General features: G+C 45.8%; 1 protein-coding gene across 3 annotated transcripts in view; it reads left to right on the forward strand.

Annotated features, from left to right (window-relative positions):
• The window catches only part of GLI1 (GLI family zinc finger 1), a 199493-nt gene that overhangs the window by 143605 nt on the left and 38843 nt on the right, over positions 1–17045 (forward strand). For 2 of the 3 annotated variants that reach the window (XM_069230796.1, XM_069230795.1), the window contains one exon: positions 1210–1476. The exons of the other annotated variant lie outside the window; for it this stretch is intronic. The gene's annotated coding sequence lies outside the window, so the exon portion shown is untranslated. The remainder of the gene's footprint in view (positions 1–1209; positions 1477–17045) is intronic. 3 annotated transcript variants of the gene reach the window in all.

A 17045-nucleotide genomic window follows, 5' to 3' on the forward strand; every position in this document is an offset into this window, starting at 1 on the left:
GTCACCGCCGCGATCGCCCGCCACTTCCCCACTCCGACCGCCACGGCGGTCATGACCGCCGGGCTGGAGTTTGCGCACTCCGGCCCGGCGGTCGTCCCAAGACCGCCAACGGTATCATGACCCTGCCTACCGCCGCGGTTTCTTGCGGTCGGGAACCGCCATGCGAACCATGGCGGTAAGCACTATCGGGGCCAGGGAATTCCTTCCCTGGCACTGATAGGGGTCTCCCCCACCCCCCACTACCCACCCGAGTCCTCCCCCCACACCCTCCACCCCCCTGCCACCCCCCAGAGGTGGTACGAACCCCCTCCCCACCCCCACCCGACATGCACATACATGCACCCCGACATGCACACACCCCCAACATGCACATATACACACCCCCTACACACACATACACAACGGGGACACATACCCGCACACATACATGCAGACATGCGCACCTGCCGAACAGCACACATTACCCATAGACACAGCAGCACCCCCCGCCCGCATACACGCACTCACACACCCCCTCTACACACTCACACGCACACCCCCACACACGCCCACATCACACAACACCCCCCCTCCCCCTCCCCTCACGGACGGTCAACTTACCTTGTGCGTTGGTCCTCCGGGAGGCGACGGGAGCCATGGGGAGGTGACCGCCAACAGAACACCGCCAACAGAAGACCGCCACACAGATATGTGGGTCGTAATTCTGTGGGCGGTGTTCTGCTGGCGTGGCGGTGGAGGTTGACCAGTCTCCACTTTTCCGCCGACCGCCAGTGTGGCTGCTTGCGGTTTCCCGGCGGAACGCTCCCAGCGGTCGGAATGCGCACAGCGGCATACCGCCGCGGTCGGCGGTCTTCACCGCGGCGGTAACTCGGCGGTCTCGCGAAAAGACCGCCAAGGTCAGAATGAGGGCCTCTGTCTCGTTCTACCCCACTACACTCTATGAAACTCTGTGCCACTGAACAACTAAACTTTACTCCCTACTACTCAACTCTACAACACTCTTCTCCCTCTACGACACTCCAACAGATCCAATATACAACACTGTACTGCCCCACTCCACTGCACTCTGACACTCCATGCCACTAACTTTTAGCCATTCTGGACAGCAGACACACTGGTGTACAACATGGGAAAACTCATAGCCATATCCAATAGCTCTTGTATAGGCAAGACCTTAATTTACCAACACTTGTTTTTTATTGTTTTTAGGTTTATGTTGGTTCCCAGGTGTGCAGGTACTGGTTGGAAGTGATGTCGGCAGGACTTGTATAGTGCAGCACCTTCTGTCAACAGGACTCTCACAGAAGGCCGAGCCTCAGCAGATCTGATGTTGCTTCATGGATTTATGCACTCTGGGTCCCTGACCACACACAGAGACCCGGGGCTTTAATTCCCAGTCCTGTGAAAGGCACCCAGGACAAAGTTGAGGTTCAGGAACTATACATCACCCTCGTTCTCCAGCTGCTTTTATCACAGGTGTGTACTCAAGTGTCTGTTCGACCTGAGGAATGATGCCAGTAATGCTTATTGTGTAGAGTTTGAGAGCGGAGATGTGTCAAACAAAGAGTTGAAAAAGTCTTGTAGGGAAACCAAACCTTTTGAGAATCCAGGAGGAACTGGACTCACACCTGCACCATGCAGAGTTTTCTCATCAATAATTTTACAGCAAATGTTGCAGTGATAATATCAATGATGTCACAGAAGATGTTATGAGTGATGTAATATCTGGGGTACTTATCAATGCATGGCGAAGGCGCAAGTTATAGTTACCTTAGGGCACAAGTTATACTTACTTGAGATAACTGTAACTTTAACTGCTGAATTTATGTGGTTTTGTGCGAGTAAATTCATAACCTAACTATAAGGTCACTATAACCTTTGTTTTTTTAAGTGAATTTTTATAGTTTTTTTACATTTTATTTCCTAACTATAACATCCCTGTAACCTTTGTTGTTTTCAGTGAATTTATATGTTTTTTTAACATAAAATAATTTTAATTACTATACATTAATTCAGCCACTACTGAGCATGGGCTGGCTATGGCCAGGCCCTGCGGAGAAACCCCCATAACTGCATCATGTGCAACCCATGGCCTTTGGCTGTGCACAGCGGGCTTTGGGCCGCAGGGCATGACCTGTGGCCAGACCCTGCAACCAACCCTCTATAACCACTCATGGGATGGAAGAGAGGGAGAGAGGGAGAGAGAGAGAAAGTGAGAGCTTTAGAGACAGAGAGCAAATTAGAGACAGAGATTGAGAGAGATAAACAGAGAAAGAGAGGAACGGAGAGGTGTTTTTTTAGGCTTTGATGAATGATATACTTAGAATGAGATACAAATTAAAAAATAAAATGTGTTTGTCAAGTAAAAAGAGTGAGATCACCTTTCTGTATGTACCATAAATATTTGAAGTTGAAAATAAATTAAAGTAGAAAACAACCATTGACACATATAGACTTGAACCCTCCACATTGACGTAGTGGTCTGAGGCCTTAACTACTATGTCACAGGTGGATCTTTCCCCTGCAGTTCCAAGACAACTAAGACATTGAAACCAATTTTTCTCTCTGTCTTTCTTCAATCTCGTAATGGGCAGGACCGCAGGGGGGTCTCAAGGCCCCTGAAGTCCTAGCCTGTTCCCCACATCCTTTGGGAACTGGCATTGCTTGTGGGAGCAATCGTTTCATCTGTTTCCCTGTACACATATTTGCGTGCAGGGAAACAGACGAAAACTCCACTTTCTGCCAGCAGGAGCTCCTTAGACAGTAGCCTCTTGCAGAAAGCGGAGGCATGTTTGCTTTTGCTTGTCAACTCCCAAGCAAAAGCAAACAGCTACCTTCTGAGGGTAGGAACCCCGGGAGGTAGCAGAACCCAGCCCTGGGGGATGATTGTCCCCAGGGGCATCTATGGCTCTTCAAGGGGGGCTGCATGCACCCCCCTGCAAATTTTTATTTTAGCCCTGGGGAGGTGGTGCTCCCCAGACCCGGAGGTCTGCCACAGACCCCCTTCATTATTTTATGTTACTCACTGGGAAGTTGCGGTCCCTGGGCGCAAAGTCCACATGGCCCCCCCCCATTAAGACTATAAATTGCCCCCGGGAGGTTGTGGTTCCCTAGGATGTGGGCAGGCCCAGCGAATATTCGGCATACAAATCATTCAATGCCCTGGAAAAATGGCAGTTCCCAGGCCTGCGGGGGGCCACGAGGGCCCCCCACATTTATTTTTAAACCTTTTGCCCAGGGGGAGATGGTGGTCCCCATGGCATGTGGAGTGCTGTGCTGACACCCCCTCATAATTATTAACCAGTGCCCTGGGGAGGTGGCTGTCCCCGGAGCTGCGTGGGCCGTACAAATTAATTTTATGTTTTGCCCCGGGCAGGTGGCGGTCTCCAGGACTACAATAAGCCCTAGGAGAGGGCCCGGTGCACACCTTCCTTTTTTTTTAGCCCCTGGACCTGGCCCACCCGGGGGCAAACAAAAGGAAGATTACAGAAACCACACATTTTTTTACAAATCTCACAAAAATCAGCTGATCCATGCACAGATTTTTCAGAGATTTTTTTTTTAAAGCTTTTTAGCCCTGGGGGGGTTCCTGTGGTACCCCGTACCAAAGCTATGTCCTCAGGGTTTCCCTATCCTGTCCCCTTTTATATATTTTTTTTATCTTTTTTTTGTGGGACTCAGCTGAAGCCAAGTACCAAAATGGCTGCCAGCACTTCCTTGTTGAAGTGTTGGCAGCCAATCAGATATCAGCCCGTAGACAGTTGGGTCCATAGAGGATCCACATCCCTAGATATCTATATTTGTTTACCTTTAATATTTTAAAAACTACTGAACTGATTAACACCAAACCACAAAAAGCATGCTTTCTGGACCAAGAGCTAGCTTTCTGCCAAATCTGGTGTAATTCTGTCCAGCGGATCGAGCTGTAGTCATGTTCAAAATCCCTATGGGAAAATACATGAATAAAACACATTTTGGGACTCCCCCTTTTTCTCACCCCTGCTCGACAGATCACCCTAAAGCTTTCAAGGCAGCAGCTGAACCGACTGAAGTATAAGTTTTTAAAAAAATTGTGAAGATTTGTCAAGCGCCAAAATTATTGGCAAAACAAAAAATGGTCTTCCTATGGAAACTAGGTCCTAACTATTACTACCTACTGGCGACTGTCAGTAGGCAAAATATATATAAATATATATATATATATATATATATATATATATATATATATATATATATATATATATATATATATATATATATATATATATATATAAAAAACATATTCCTGGCAGACAACTAACCCTATTACAGTCAGTGCAAATCCTCTATTCCTCAGATCCTCTGGTTTGTCAAAGGGGATAAAAAAACAGCAAAACCACTGCCTACAAAGACAGAGCCAAGTCCTTCTCTCTATAGTACTTCAGAAAACTCATTTTCTTTTGATCACATAAGTTAAGCGGCAACTGCGCTGTCGAGCCAGACCTTAAATGACAGCTATGCCACTGACTTTACTGAGAGAAGGTGTCCACTACATGCAATATGTAGAAAAAATAGGAGACATTCCCTGCAGCCGTCAGCTGACAAAGCAAATTGTTTTGGCTTATTTATAGTGAAAAGATTTTCACAATAACACATTAAGACTTTGAAGAATAATAACACAAGTAGGTTGCACGGGCATGTGTACACACATGAATACACATTTTCATTTCTTTCTTATCTTTCTCTTCCACACTCTGAGCTTTTCCTGGTAAAGCTGTTTGAATGAAGAGTTAAATTCCATGCTCTGACACGGATGTCAATTAGGAATAGCCACGTACAACAGCTCTTGCCTCCGGCTTGCCCTCTGGTACCGATGGCGCTGCTCTTGCTACACCTGGTCACAAGTGCCATGAAGGAAGCAACAGGGAGAGGAAGTTAAGTGGACCACTAACCCAGAACTATCCCAACACACTTCAGCAAATAAAAACACGTTGATGGGATGAAGGGGAAAAAGACATTAACCCAGTCATGAAATCAAAGGCCAGACTGTGCGTGATGCCATTTTTGCCGCACTTGTCGTTTGGTTTGTTGATGGCAATACACCCAGAGCTAAACCTACAGATCTACCTAATCTGCAAACAGCTGCTAAACTCTATGCTTTTTGGCAATGCACAGGGCAGCATCCAAGCCAAATTTTCCACATAAATAACTTTACATACAATTAATGGAAATAGAAAGTGTTGTCACTGTGAGAAGAAAGTCTGGCATGGACCTGGTCCTCATGGACTTATGATGGATGCCTCTAAGGTGGGCTCACCATCGGGTACATGGCACCACTGGCCGTAGTCCCGATTTGAGACATTAGTGGGTGAGTAGAGTTCTTGAAGAGTGCCCCTGCCTCTAGCATGGCATCCCTCCGCCTCTATAGTCACAGCGTGCCTGTGGATTTCTTAAGCATGTGCAGCCACAGGTATTGTTGTTTGGCACCAGAGAGGGTGAAAGTAATTGATTCCGATGCAGAAATAGGATTCCAACTTCTAGTGGACGGTGCTCTGGTAAAAGAAGGGGGGGATGTGGCAGAGGGCGTGCTAGAATATGCTGACCACAGGTCTGATCTCGGCCTTAAGAGTCATGTTTCAGCTGAGGTGGCTTCTAGGCTTTTGACCTTGGTGAATGACTGACTAAGGATCAGTGGAGGAGCCTGGTCAGCATGGAGCTCCCAGTGTCTCATGTATTATTGGAGAGCAGTTTTTTAGCCATTTTGTGGTTGTATGGACAGAGAATCTGGTCTTCCCCAGTTTGTCCTTCCTGCAGCAGAAAATATGACTACAGACTAAGGGTCACGGCGATATGCCTGCGTACTACAACTATCTTTTGAAGCAACTTTGCAGATCCAAAATCAACCTAACCTGCACAACCCAGACCGGCATTCAAGTACTCACGTGTGCAACTGCTCATCTAATACTTTTGGCACCGGGAGCATAGCCCACTCGAATAGACTTCTGATTGACCCCTAGGAAAACACACCATTACAAGTTACAGGAAACACCTCAAGTTGCCATAAAATATAAACAGAACTAAGAATGGCCACTTACAACGTCTGTTGGTCCTCTAGATGCTTTTGCCCAAACATAAAGCGGTATCCACATACATCTAACTGAAGATCCCTCTGTTGCCACCTCTGTAGCTGACAGAGCCCCATAGAGAAAGTCCATGTCATGTTCAACTTCCCTTTAGCTGAACTACTTTGCTTGCCATGTTAGTGCAGCTGTCTGCTGATCTCATTTTACATATTCTTTAAAATATAATCAAGGTGAGCTCTGGCTCTACCCACAGAACTATCCTCTATCACCTCATGCTATTGGCTGTTAGGTGTACCATTCCGCTTCCTGTGTAATGTTTGCATCCAATGCAAATGGCACTATTTTACACCTTGAAACTACACTGAATCATGCCACATTGAATTCTTCACCTCATAAATGCATTTTATATAGCAAACTATTGATTTTGTTTCATGTTTACACAGTAGTAGGTGTTTTTGAGTAGGGACACAAAACACAATCCAGACCTATTGACTTTGTCAGTTATTGTTTCCCCGGCCGGTAACTTCAAGACTGACCGCTCCCCCCCTCCCCCTCCCAGATAGTGTCCGTCACAGCCAAGCCACCAAGGGTAACATAGAGGAGGCGAGCAAGACCCAAGCCATGCAGGCTGCCTGTGCAAGACATCGTGTCTTCAGTCCTTAGAATCAGCCTCACCCAAGAAAGCTTTTAAGAAGGCAGGATGTGGTGGTGCTGGGGACCCGCTCCTTCAATGTCCCAGCTGGCCAGCAGCTGTGGGGTGCGTCCCACCCACGATCCGGAGAGGACCAGGCGTTGGCGGTATCCAGCGCTGTGAGCCCAGCTCAGTTCCTGCCTGGAGAAAGGATAAAGAACAGAGCTCTTGGGGTTGATAAATAGCAGGGCTTCTCACATTTTCTGTGACCTGACCACATCGCTGGTAACAGGGCTTTAAGTAGGGCGGGTCCTCTGAGGTCTCAGTCCTGGCAGTAATTTAAATCTGATCTTGAAATCGTGCCCTACTGAGCTATGTGCTAGGTAGTCTCGTCCTTACATTCACAGGCAAAAACACTGATCGATTTCTCAACAATGACTGTAAAAACCCTCACGATAATGCATGCCTAATATTCGGTTGCTGTTTACATTTCATGTTTTACCTCTTCTTCCGTTCCTTAACAGCATTTACTTTTTGCAGATGATGTGCTTCGGACATTATGCAAAATTGTGTGAAACGCTGGCATTATAGCACGGTTTTCCTTACTGTGAAGTGCACCTTATGCCTAAAATTGATGAAAGGGCGCACTTCAGGTCTAAAAAAGCTTTAAAAAAACCACAAAGTGATGCAAACTTGAGCTACTCCTGTTCTGCCTGCCCGCATGTTCTGGTGCCGCTGCTTTAGGATTTTTTGTACCTGAGTGCCCCCAATTACACCATGTGACGAGGTGGCATAATTTTGCATAAAAAGCCTAACACAAAATGCCAGAATTATGAGAACTATGCCACCATAATAGGATTTTGGCATTGGCCTACTATTTTCCTTGTAACAGAAGACTCTTGTACAGCGCGTACAGCGTGTCAGTTCCAGTCACACGGGTGCGTTCAAGGTGCCGGTGGGCGTTTATGCTCAGGTTAAACCTAATGCAAGTTTTTTCACAGGGCCTATTAGTGGGTCATAAATGCTCATCCAATATTTGGCCTCTCTGCGAAGTGCGCAGCTTGATGGTCACTTGTGTGCCAAATACAATTGCCTTTTTATGTGAAAGTGTGAAGTAGGTATGTACTATTGACAGCATTGAAGGAAACAAAAATGCTGTGTTTCAAGGGGAGGGCACGTATGTGACAGCAGGTTATGATGGAGGGTAGGTGACGCAGGAAATACAGTGATAAAGTGTAAGGAGATGATGGGTGAGAGATGCACATGAAAGATTTCAGAGAGAGGTCAGGAAAAACTGTGCAGGTGTGTAAAAGAGTGAGACACTGTGGAGGACAGTCTTCTAAAGTGCAGCATCAGAGTGATAGAGACAGTCAGAAGACCACTGTTCTTTTCTCAGACCTTAGTAATGTTCAGGTTGCAGCCTCATAAGTTCAGTATTGAAATATTTTCCATTATAATTATTCAAAACACATCGTTATTGCTAATTTATCTGACTCTGCTAACAAGCAGTGGCAAAGCCAATAGACCGGGCTTGATTTGGGTGTATGCTTGTGTAAATAAAATAAAACCCACCTAAGGTGACACGCCTTGTGAAGCATAAAACTCCTACAAGGCAGCACACTGTCTGAGGCTCAGGATTTTAGTTCGCAGGGTCTCGCATTGTACTGTTGTTACAGCATGCCATTGGGGAATGGTGATCCTGAGAAGGGTAGAATCGGGCTGAAAACTGCCCGCAGATCATGATTTACTGCACAAACACTGCAACGAGATTAAACACCTCTATAACCCAAAAAACCCAGCACTCTTAGAAAGTAGCTGTTTTCTTATTTCTTTGTAAACACTTTCGGGACGTGCGCTCCGGTTCACCCCTTAGGTTTTCCGCCGCGGTCTGGAGGTGGTGATGAGCTGACCACTCCGGCCACCAGAGGTTTCAGCGCCTCTGAACTGTGGTCTAGATGTTAGGAGAAGGGATACTGCTCGGCAGGTTATGCGACTGCAACTGACACGTCAGCGGATGAAAGGCAAATCGAACCCAAGCTGGGGCAACTCTCGCGTGTTGTCAATAACTTACTCGATGAGTAGCACCGAGTGGGCTTACAGTAATATCTGTTACAACAAGTACGTCAATGGTTCTGTGGGCTACCACTTTATGAATTAATATTATTATGCGGTGACATTTCTATTCCAATCGCGGTTTACCCGCTTGGTATGATCTTGGACAAATGACCCCACCTCTGTGTGGCGAAGTTTCCTCGTCTGCCACAACTGTAAGCGCTTCCACAGAGTTTGAATACCAGTTTTAAGTGTTGCGCTAAACTCACGATTTGCATGTATTCAGACCCAGCAGAAGAAGGTCAAGGCTGCCAGTTCTTTGGGAATCACAGAAACGCACACAAAAAAGAGAGAAGTGAGGAAGAGGCCGCCCTGGGCCCGCGGTGCGCGTAAGGCAGTCTTCGAGCTTTGCTGGCTTCCAAGTCATAACAAACCCCAGAACACCCACCAAGCCTGCAGCGCAGGCTGGAGAGGGGAAGCCGGGCAGCGGCAACACCTGGCACCGGAGTCAGCGCTCCCCGGAGCCGGAGCCGCCTTCCACATCACTGAGCGCCAGGAATGGGGCTTCGCGCGTTGCCGGGACGACGAGCTCTGGCTTTGCTGCCGCTTTCGTTTAGTTTCAATTACTTCGGGGAAATCTTCGGTTCCTTCAGGTTTTTATTTCACACCTCAGATATATATGTTTTAATTTTACCTCTTTCCTCGCTCTTTTCCTTTCATCTTCGAGTCTTTATTTCTTAATTCGGGTTTATACCTGTTCTCTTCTTTTAGCATTTTTTCGTGGACATCTTTCCTTGCTCGCCAGTCTTGTACCTTTGTCCTTTTTTTTCTAGTTTATTTTCCCTTCAGTCCTCTTCTCTCTCTGCATGGCGCAACGACTATCTCAGTATTTCCCCCTAAACCTCTCTCACTGTCCCTGGGACATGCTAAGCTCGGATACTGCCCGGTCAGCCTCCAGCCACGTTTCTTCCATCTCCGACCGGGCAACATCATCGCTTCACTACTGCCATCTCGACACACACGTCACTCTCCCTGCCACACAACCAATGTTTTAAGTGGGCCGGGTCCTGCCTCTGCTCAGCACGGGCAGTTTTAAAAAGCAGGTGCTGAGAAGGGTCCCTCTCGGGCTGTTCACTTTGTCCTCACCCTCGGGGTGACGGAAAATAATTCTTAACTCAGCAGCAGTAACACCCGGCTGGCTTGTTGTAGATGTAATGTTACTTATTGTAATTAAATATCTGGATGTAACGACAGAGACAGGAGGAAGCAACGACAGAGAGAAGCAGCAAATGCCAGTTGGGCACAGATGTTTAGCTTATGTGTTTTAAGTCACGCCCTTAATTACATCGGCCACGCCCCTTTGAGAGACCCGCCAGGTTTTTTCATTCCACTTAAACACTGCACACAACCAAGCCTCTTGGCTTTCAGTAAATACGAGGCAGTCTTCCAACTCCCTCGGGTCTTCGAAGCGCCTCACCCCTTGCTCTCCCAGAACGTCACCCAGTCTGCACAGAGGTAATCTCAGTCAGGGGCATAACTAAGGCCACTACAGTGCAGGTCGTAAGGGATTCCATCTAAGGCCCGTGAATATCTGTGGGGTATGGGGTTCTCAGGGACCCCATTGCCTCATTCTGGCACATTTTGTGGATGGGGGGGTCATAATTGTGCGTTACACCACTCTGACCTCTGCCACCTTTCTCTCTTCAGATCATGCAGCATAAGAGTCAGGTTCTTGTGCTACTCGCCCCCCCCCCCACACACACATACAGTAATACCCCCCACACACACACGCACAACGTCAGGCAGAACTTCCACATCCCTGTATTCAAGCCTGCCTTACGAACCAACCCCTTTATTCTGAAGGGGTGCAGCTGCCATTCACCCCTCTTAGTCTCACTACACTGTTATAGACACATGCATTTGGTAACACACTGTTGCTACCCAGGTGCCTCCCTCCCCATAGTCATGGTCCTCCGCAGCACATGCCTGTGGTACCACTTTGGTGCCATCGTGATCATATAATGTACTGCAGGCATATATTTATACTCTGTTGATGCAGAATTTCTGTATTTTTTTTTTCTACATAAATTTGGCGCAAACCTAACTCCAAATTTATATTTTGATGATAGACAAGTCTAACATAAAAACGCAATATTTCAGTTTGCATATTTTTTTGGATGTGTGAACCTGCCTTGCGTCAATGAGATGCAAGGTAGGCGTCCCCATCCAAAAAATGGCGCTATCCCCATAGAGCCATATTTATCCCCCCTGTGCAAAAATGATGCACGGGTGTGATGTGGCCCCAAATAATGGCGCTAAGTTTGCTTAGCACCATTATTTAACACCTGGGTCAGACCAGGCATTAGGGGACCTGTAGACCCATTTCCATGGTCAAACACCATGGAATGGGCCCACAGCCGCCTACCCCAAGCCCCAGGAACACTCACACCAGAGGGACACCACAGGATGGGGGACTCCATCCCAGGTGAGTAGGTAAGTATAGGTAAGTATTAGGGGATATTTTTTAAGTGCCTTTGGGGGCCCTGACAAGGAGCATGGCACTGGGGGCAATGGCCATGCCCAGGGGACACTGCTCCCCTGTGCTAGCCATTGGGTTGGTGGGCATGATTCCTGTCTTTTTTAAGACAGGAGTCATGTGTTATGGATGGTTGTGTGTCAGGAAATGACGCTAGGCTGGTTAGCGACATTCTTTTTACCGCTAACCAGCCCAGCGTAATTTTTTGGTGCACAACATCCTTAATCCATACTGCCACCCCCACCCGGCTAGCATAATTTTTGATGACGCTAGTCCCATTTTAGCATTGGCTGGCGCCATTCCTTAAATATGAAGCCCGGCTGTCGCTGTGGAATGGCGCAAGCCGGCGCTAATATTTTTGCTGCAAAACTGCGTTAGCACAGTTTTGTGGCAAAAAATTGTAAATATGGCCCTGCGATTCTGTAAAAAATCTCTCATTGCAGACACCAGTCTCTAGAAAAGGACACTGAGGCACCATTTGGACACATGCTCACATATTACATCATCTGTAGCTGCTTCACCGCCGTGACCTCACACTGGGTGCTGCCCTTACAACACTGACATCATAGAAAAGGACACCCAGAGTCAAGAGTGTCTGTAGAAAACCAAGGTGCACGGGTGTCTCTTGAAAAGAACACACAAAGCTATTTTCTGGAAGAAAAAAACATGCAATCCAAGAGTATCTAGAACTAGGACTGGCAAAGCCTTAATGTCTGACCTTGGCAAGCTGGTGCCATTTTGTTTTATTCAAAGCATATGCCACAGAAATGGAAAGAAGGGAAAAAAAGAAACTAGTCTGTTGCCAAAATGTGGTGAACACGTTTTCAGTTTAAAAAAAATCCCATTAAAATAATTGATAATTGTATATAATGTTAACAGCAGTGCTTTAAATGAAAATATAGAAGTGCGGGTACTTTCAAGATAGAGTACCTGTTTGCTCCTGAGAAGTGCCAGTACTCTCCCATTAAATGTATTGTAAGAGTGCTGAGAAGTGCAAGTACTCTGCATTTCAAATTGAAGAAGTGCAGGTACTCAGTACCGGACAGTACCTGCCCATTTAAAGCACTGGCTCATAGTATGGGTGCTTCGTAGCCGGCAGGTGTAATTAGAACTGGAATAGAAAGCGCCTTTTTAGTTTGACGCACATTACAAAAAAACATGATTCTAATTGGTGAAAAGAAAAGAGGCAATTGACTTTGAATTTCTGCAATATTAAGGCAAAGTTTAAAAAACAAGTACAACTCTAAATATAAAAAGGATAAAGAATTAAAAGAAAAAAGATATTGGCAAAGTTAAGTATTGGCCGACCAGGCTGGCACTGAAGTGCACCTCTTTTTTTTAGGCAAATGCGATCAGTAAAAATGCCATTGCTCACTTTGCAAGGGAGCCAAAGGCTGGGTTGGGCCACTACACCAAGCTGTGTGCTGTGGTGGCCAGGAGAAAAATGTGAACAACCTATGAAAATGCCAAAGAAAGAGGGCGAAACTTAAGTCCCTCTACGTATCTGTAGATCTATGTATTTTTTTATTCATTTTCTTTTTGTATTATGTGAGGCTGGCAAAACAACTTCAGCGGTCTCTAGATTAGAATTAAAAAATACCAAGGTGCATGTGCATCTGTCCCAAAGACTGGACCAAAATGACACCCATTCACTTGAACATATGTAGAAAAGGGTTAATTTAGTATCTGCACATTTGACGAAATTAAATGAACAAACACTTAGAAGAACATCTGTAGAAAATAACATCAGGTTACCAGACAGCCTGTCGAAAAGGATACAGAAGAAGGGAATCTGTAGAAATGGAAAACAGGTAACCCAGAAAAGTGACAAACAGTGAACTGGGCATCTTTAGAAACAAGCTTTGGCAAAGCCAACATGTTTCGCCTATGGTGGCTCTATTGGATTTGTCAGTGTTTTAAGCCATGTTCTACAACTTTTGTACACAAGGATGATTGTAATATAATATAATGCAATATAACATTTTAATAGTATGGTATGGCCTGTCATGGGATGTTATGGAGAATGGTATGGTAATGGGTATAGTATGGCATGGTATGGTATGCTATGATATGGAATTGCATGTTATTGTGTGGTATGGTACAGCATGGCATAGTATTGAATAGTATGGTATGGAATGGCATAGTATGGTATGGCTTGTCATTGCATGGTATGGGGTGGAGTGGCATGGTATGGTATGAAATGGCATGTTATGGTATGGCCTGTCATGGTATGGTATGGAGAATGGTTTGGTAATGGGCATAGAATGGTATGCATGGTATGGAATGCTATGACATGAAATTGCATGTTATTGTATGGTATGGTACGGCATGGCATGGCGTGGAATAGTATGGTATGGAATTGCATGGTTTGGCATGGCACAGTGTGATATTGAATGGCATGGTATGGTATGGCTTGTCATGTTATGTTATGGGATGGGGTGGCATGACCTCGATATGGTATGGAATGGCATGTTATGGTATGACATGGCACGGTATGGTAAGGTGTGGTACAGCATGGTATGGTATAATATGGCCTTTCACTGTTATGTTCACATTAAGCTTTGGGAGGGAGCACAAAAGGCGTGGCCAAACAAGCCAAAAAGTGCTTTACAATACAATGTAATGTTTCACTCCGTAATGTTCTATCTATTCCGTTGTAATGCAAACATAAAACAATTCAAAACACACCCTATTTTTTGCATAAAATATTTTGAACATGCCCAATACATCATGTAAATCATGAAACATTCCATAAAAACACTGTTATTGACTAAACAAGTGATTACTTAATAGTGATAGTGCAAAGCTATTAATGTATTTTTAAATCATTGTTAAAAATTACTCTAACAACTTGTTGCCACCTGGTGTTGTTATGCTGCACCACAGGGTAGAACGGGTAAGGATGAACAGTAAAAGAGAAGGAACACAGGAAGTGAGCTGTAAAAACAACAATGCGCAGCAAAACCAAGAGCAAGACAACCTAAAAGCACATGAACTGTCACAAAGCGCTACAAGTAGAAGGGAAAAATAGGCCAAAATACAAAGGAGAAGCAGTGGAAGGACACTCCAAAAAAAAGGAAGCAGTACTTGGTCCATGCTCCAGTGACATGAGAAACACACACACTGAAAAGTGAAGCCAAAGTGAAGCTGGCGTGTGCTGACCAAACAAGAGACAGCAAACAAAACTGACAATGGAGCCAAAGTGGTGGCCTGGCTCCAAGCGCCCTTTATGTAAACAAATGTCTTGCATGCAGCAGTACATTTGCCATTTTAGACAAGACCTAAACACTACAAAAGTAGATAAATGTCTGTTAGAAACAAGGCACAGACACCAGAGAACACATAAGTACCTGAGCATATTTAGCAAAGAAACACAGCTAGATGAACATCTATATCATGTGTTTTGGAGCATCATCATGAAGGACACATCATGTATAGTACAGAATTCTGGGCACCTGTAGAAAGGAACACACAAGTCTAAGAGCAGGTACAGAATCAAACACTCTGGCATCAGAGCATCTGAGGAAAAGCACCAAGAGGACCCAAGACATCAGTAGGAAAGCATACCTGGGTAGAAAAGCAGGCATGGGTATGAGAGCATGTGTGCAAATGAACATACATGTATTTGAGCCTATTTAGGAAAAGATGTAAAAGCACCAGTGCATCTTTAGTAAAGTACATGAAGGTACCATAGTACCTGTAGGAAATCAGGAGGTACCTGAGAATCTGTAGAAAGGGCATCAACAGAGTAGCAGAGATAAGTGTAGAAAAGCAAGTGTGCAGCTCGTAGGGGAAAGCAGATTTTCATTTTTAAAAGCAAGGTCGTTGTTTTGTCTATACGTGCAGACATATTTTTTAGGTCCCACCAATCAACAGCATTCATTGTTTGTCTGGTGAGAGCTCATATTGTTACACACTACGCATCACACAACACATGCAGCACAAGATAAACATAAGTACAAATGGATAAAGGGGTTTTTAGGCGGTCTCTTTCTGCCATTGGCTACCGTAATGCAGATTACTTAAGGCACTGGCTTTATGGGTGTTCAGGAGCCTTGACATCAGCCCACGGCATTTCGTGGACGTAAACGTTTTTGGAAAAAAATAAATAGTACCACACATGTACATTTATTTCATTCCCCTCCAGACCAAACACTTTTTTAAGACGCAATCTACTGACTTTGCCAGTGGTTATTTAAAAGAGGTGTCCCATCTCCGTTGCGTGTCCCAAAATAAACACCAATATCCAAATTGAGAAAAAAACGATTTATCCATTCAACGTACTCTTTGGAACGTCCCCCAAAGTGGTTAATGTCCCACCCTGAGACTGCCTGTGAGAGGAAACCAACGAAGCAGTAAAAGACGAGAGTTTTTCATTGTCACTTGTAGCCCTCCCCTGGGCCTGATTTTCCCGCTCTCCCGTCTCGAGCGACGCTTTACGAGGTGCTGTCGAGGCCGTAAGGAGCCCTGTCCAAGAAAGTGCTGCATTTCACAATAAACCAGCAGGCGGCGAGCCGGTGCCAGGAGCTGCTATTGCTATTAAATTAATTGACAATAAAGCAGACCTGTTCAACGGGAAGAGCAAACTTAAGTTTGTTTTATACTGCGCTGTTACCACCTAGCGGTGCCCAAGGGAGGTACAGGTAAAACGCAGCTGAGAAGTCTTCACATTTCACTCAGCCTGTGTCTGTGTCTAAGAGTTTGGGTATTAATGAACTGAAAGCTGAGTGCATGCAAGGAAAGTGGTGTCCATGTACCCCTGGCCCTCCACATGTGCCCCTCGTTCCTCGCACACTGTTCATGTACCCCCCCCCCCCCCATTTTATAATATGTGTCTGTGCACTCCAAGCTCCTCACACTGTGTCTATGGGCCGATCCTTGTCTGTTAAACACAAGCTCCCCACACTGTACTTATGCACATCTAGCTCCTCATACTCTGTTGCCATGTGCTTCAAGTGCCTTACAATTTGTCCATGTACCCCTGGGTCCTTACACTCTCTCCCCAAGTGCCACAAGCTACTCACACTGCTTGTCTATGTGTCCACGTTTCCTGAGTGTCTAGCGTGGACAGATTTTGAAAAAAACAGGGACAGGCCAGACATGCAAGTGGTACCAAAGGCTATCTACTGTGTCCCTCAAGGCCTCAGCCAATGCCATACTGTGACTGGCCACTGGCTGTCACTGGTGCATCAGTGTATCTCACGTCTGGCACACAATCAATGCCATACGTAAACTACTTGGTGTTCTGTGCCATTGTCTGTCTGCTCGCCGTAGAGCGTTGATATTCTTGCACTAGTGTCTGCTTGTTCTACAGGTCCTCACCAGTGACATACGGTAAATAACTATGGCTCCTCACTGCTGTACCTTCTAGGACTTCAGCTAGTGCCACGATGTGATTGCACACTGGTAATCACGATATGCCAGCCTCATCCAAACCCAGGACAATGTAATACTACAACTGGCCACTGGGTGTCATTGCTATACCAGTGTCACCCTGCTCCGAATACATTTAGGATGATGCTGTTGACCCACGGAGGTGAGGATGGTTCAGTAATTGGGGCGGGGGTTGAGTTTTGTAAACCATCACCCCCATTGCCTTCTTGGGCTGTTTTTAGAGACTTCCCGGCAGAAGGTGAAATTGAGTGGCATTCCTTTACGAGATAATATTTAGAGATGAGCCCCCTCATTCTCTCGGTCCCATTCTTGTTCACTCCTCCCTATGGCGGGAACGCACCCACCCCTCTGCTCTAACTGATGTGGCGGG

Source organism: Pleurodeles waltl, chromosome 4_2, assembly GCF_031143425.1.
Source record: "Pleurodeles waltl isolate 20211129_DDA chromosome 4_2, aPleWal1.hap1.20221129, whole genome shotgun sequence".
Classification (NCBI taxonomy): domain Eukaryota; kingdom Metazoa; phylum Chordata; class Amphibia; order Caudata; family Salamandridae; genus Pleurodeles; species Pleurodeles waltl.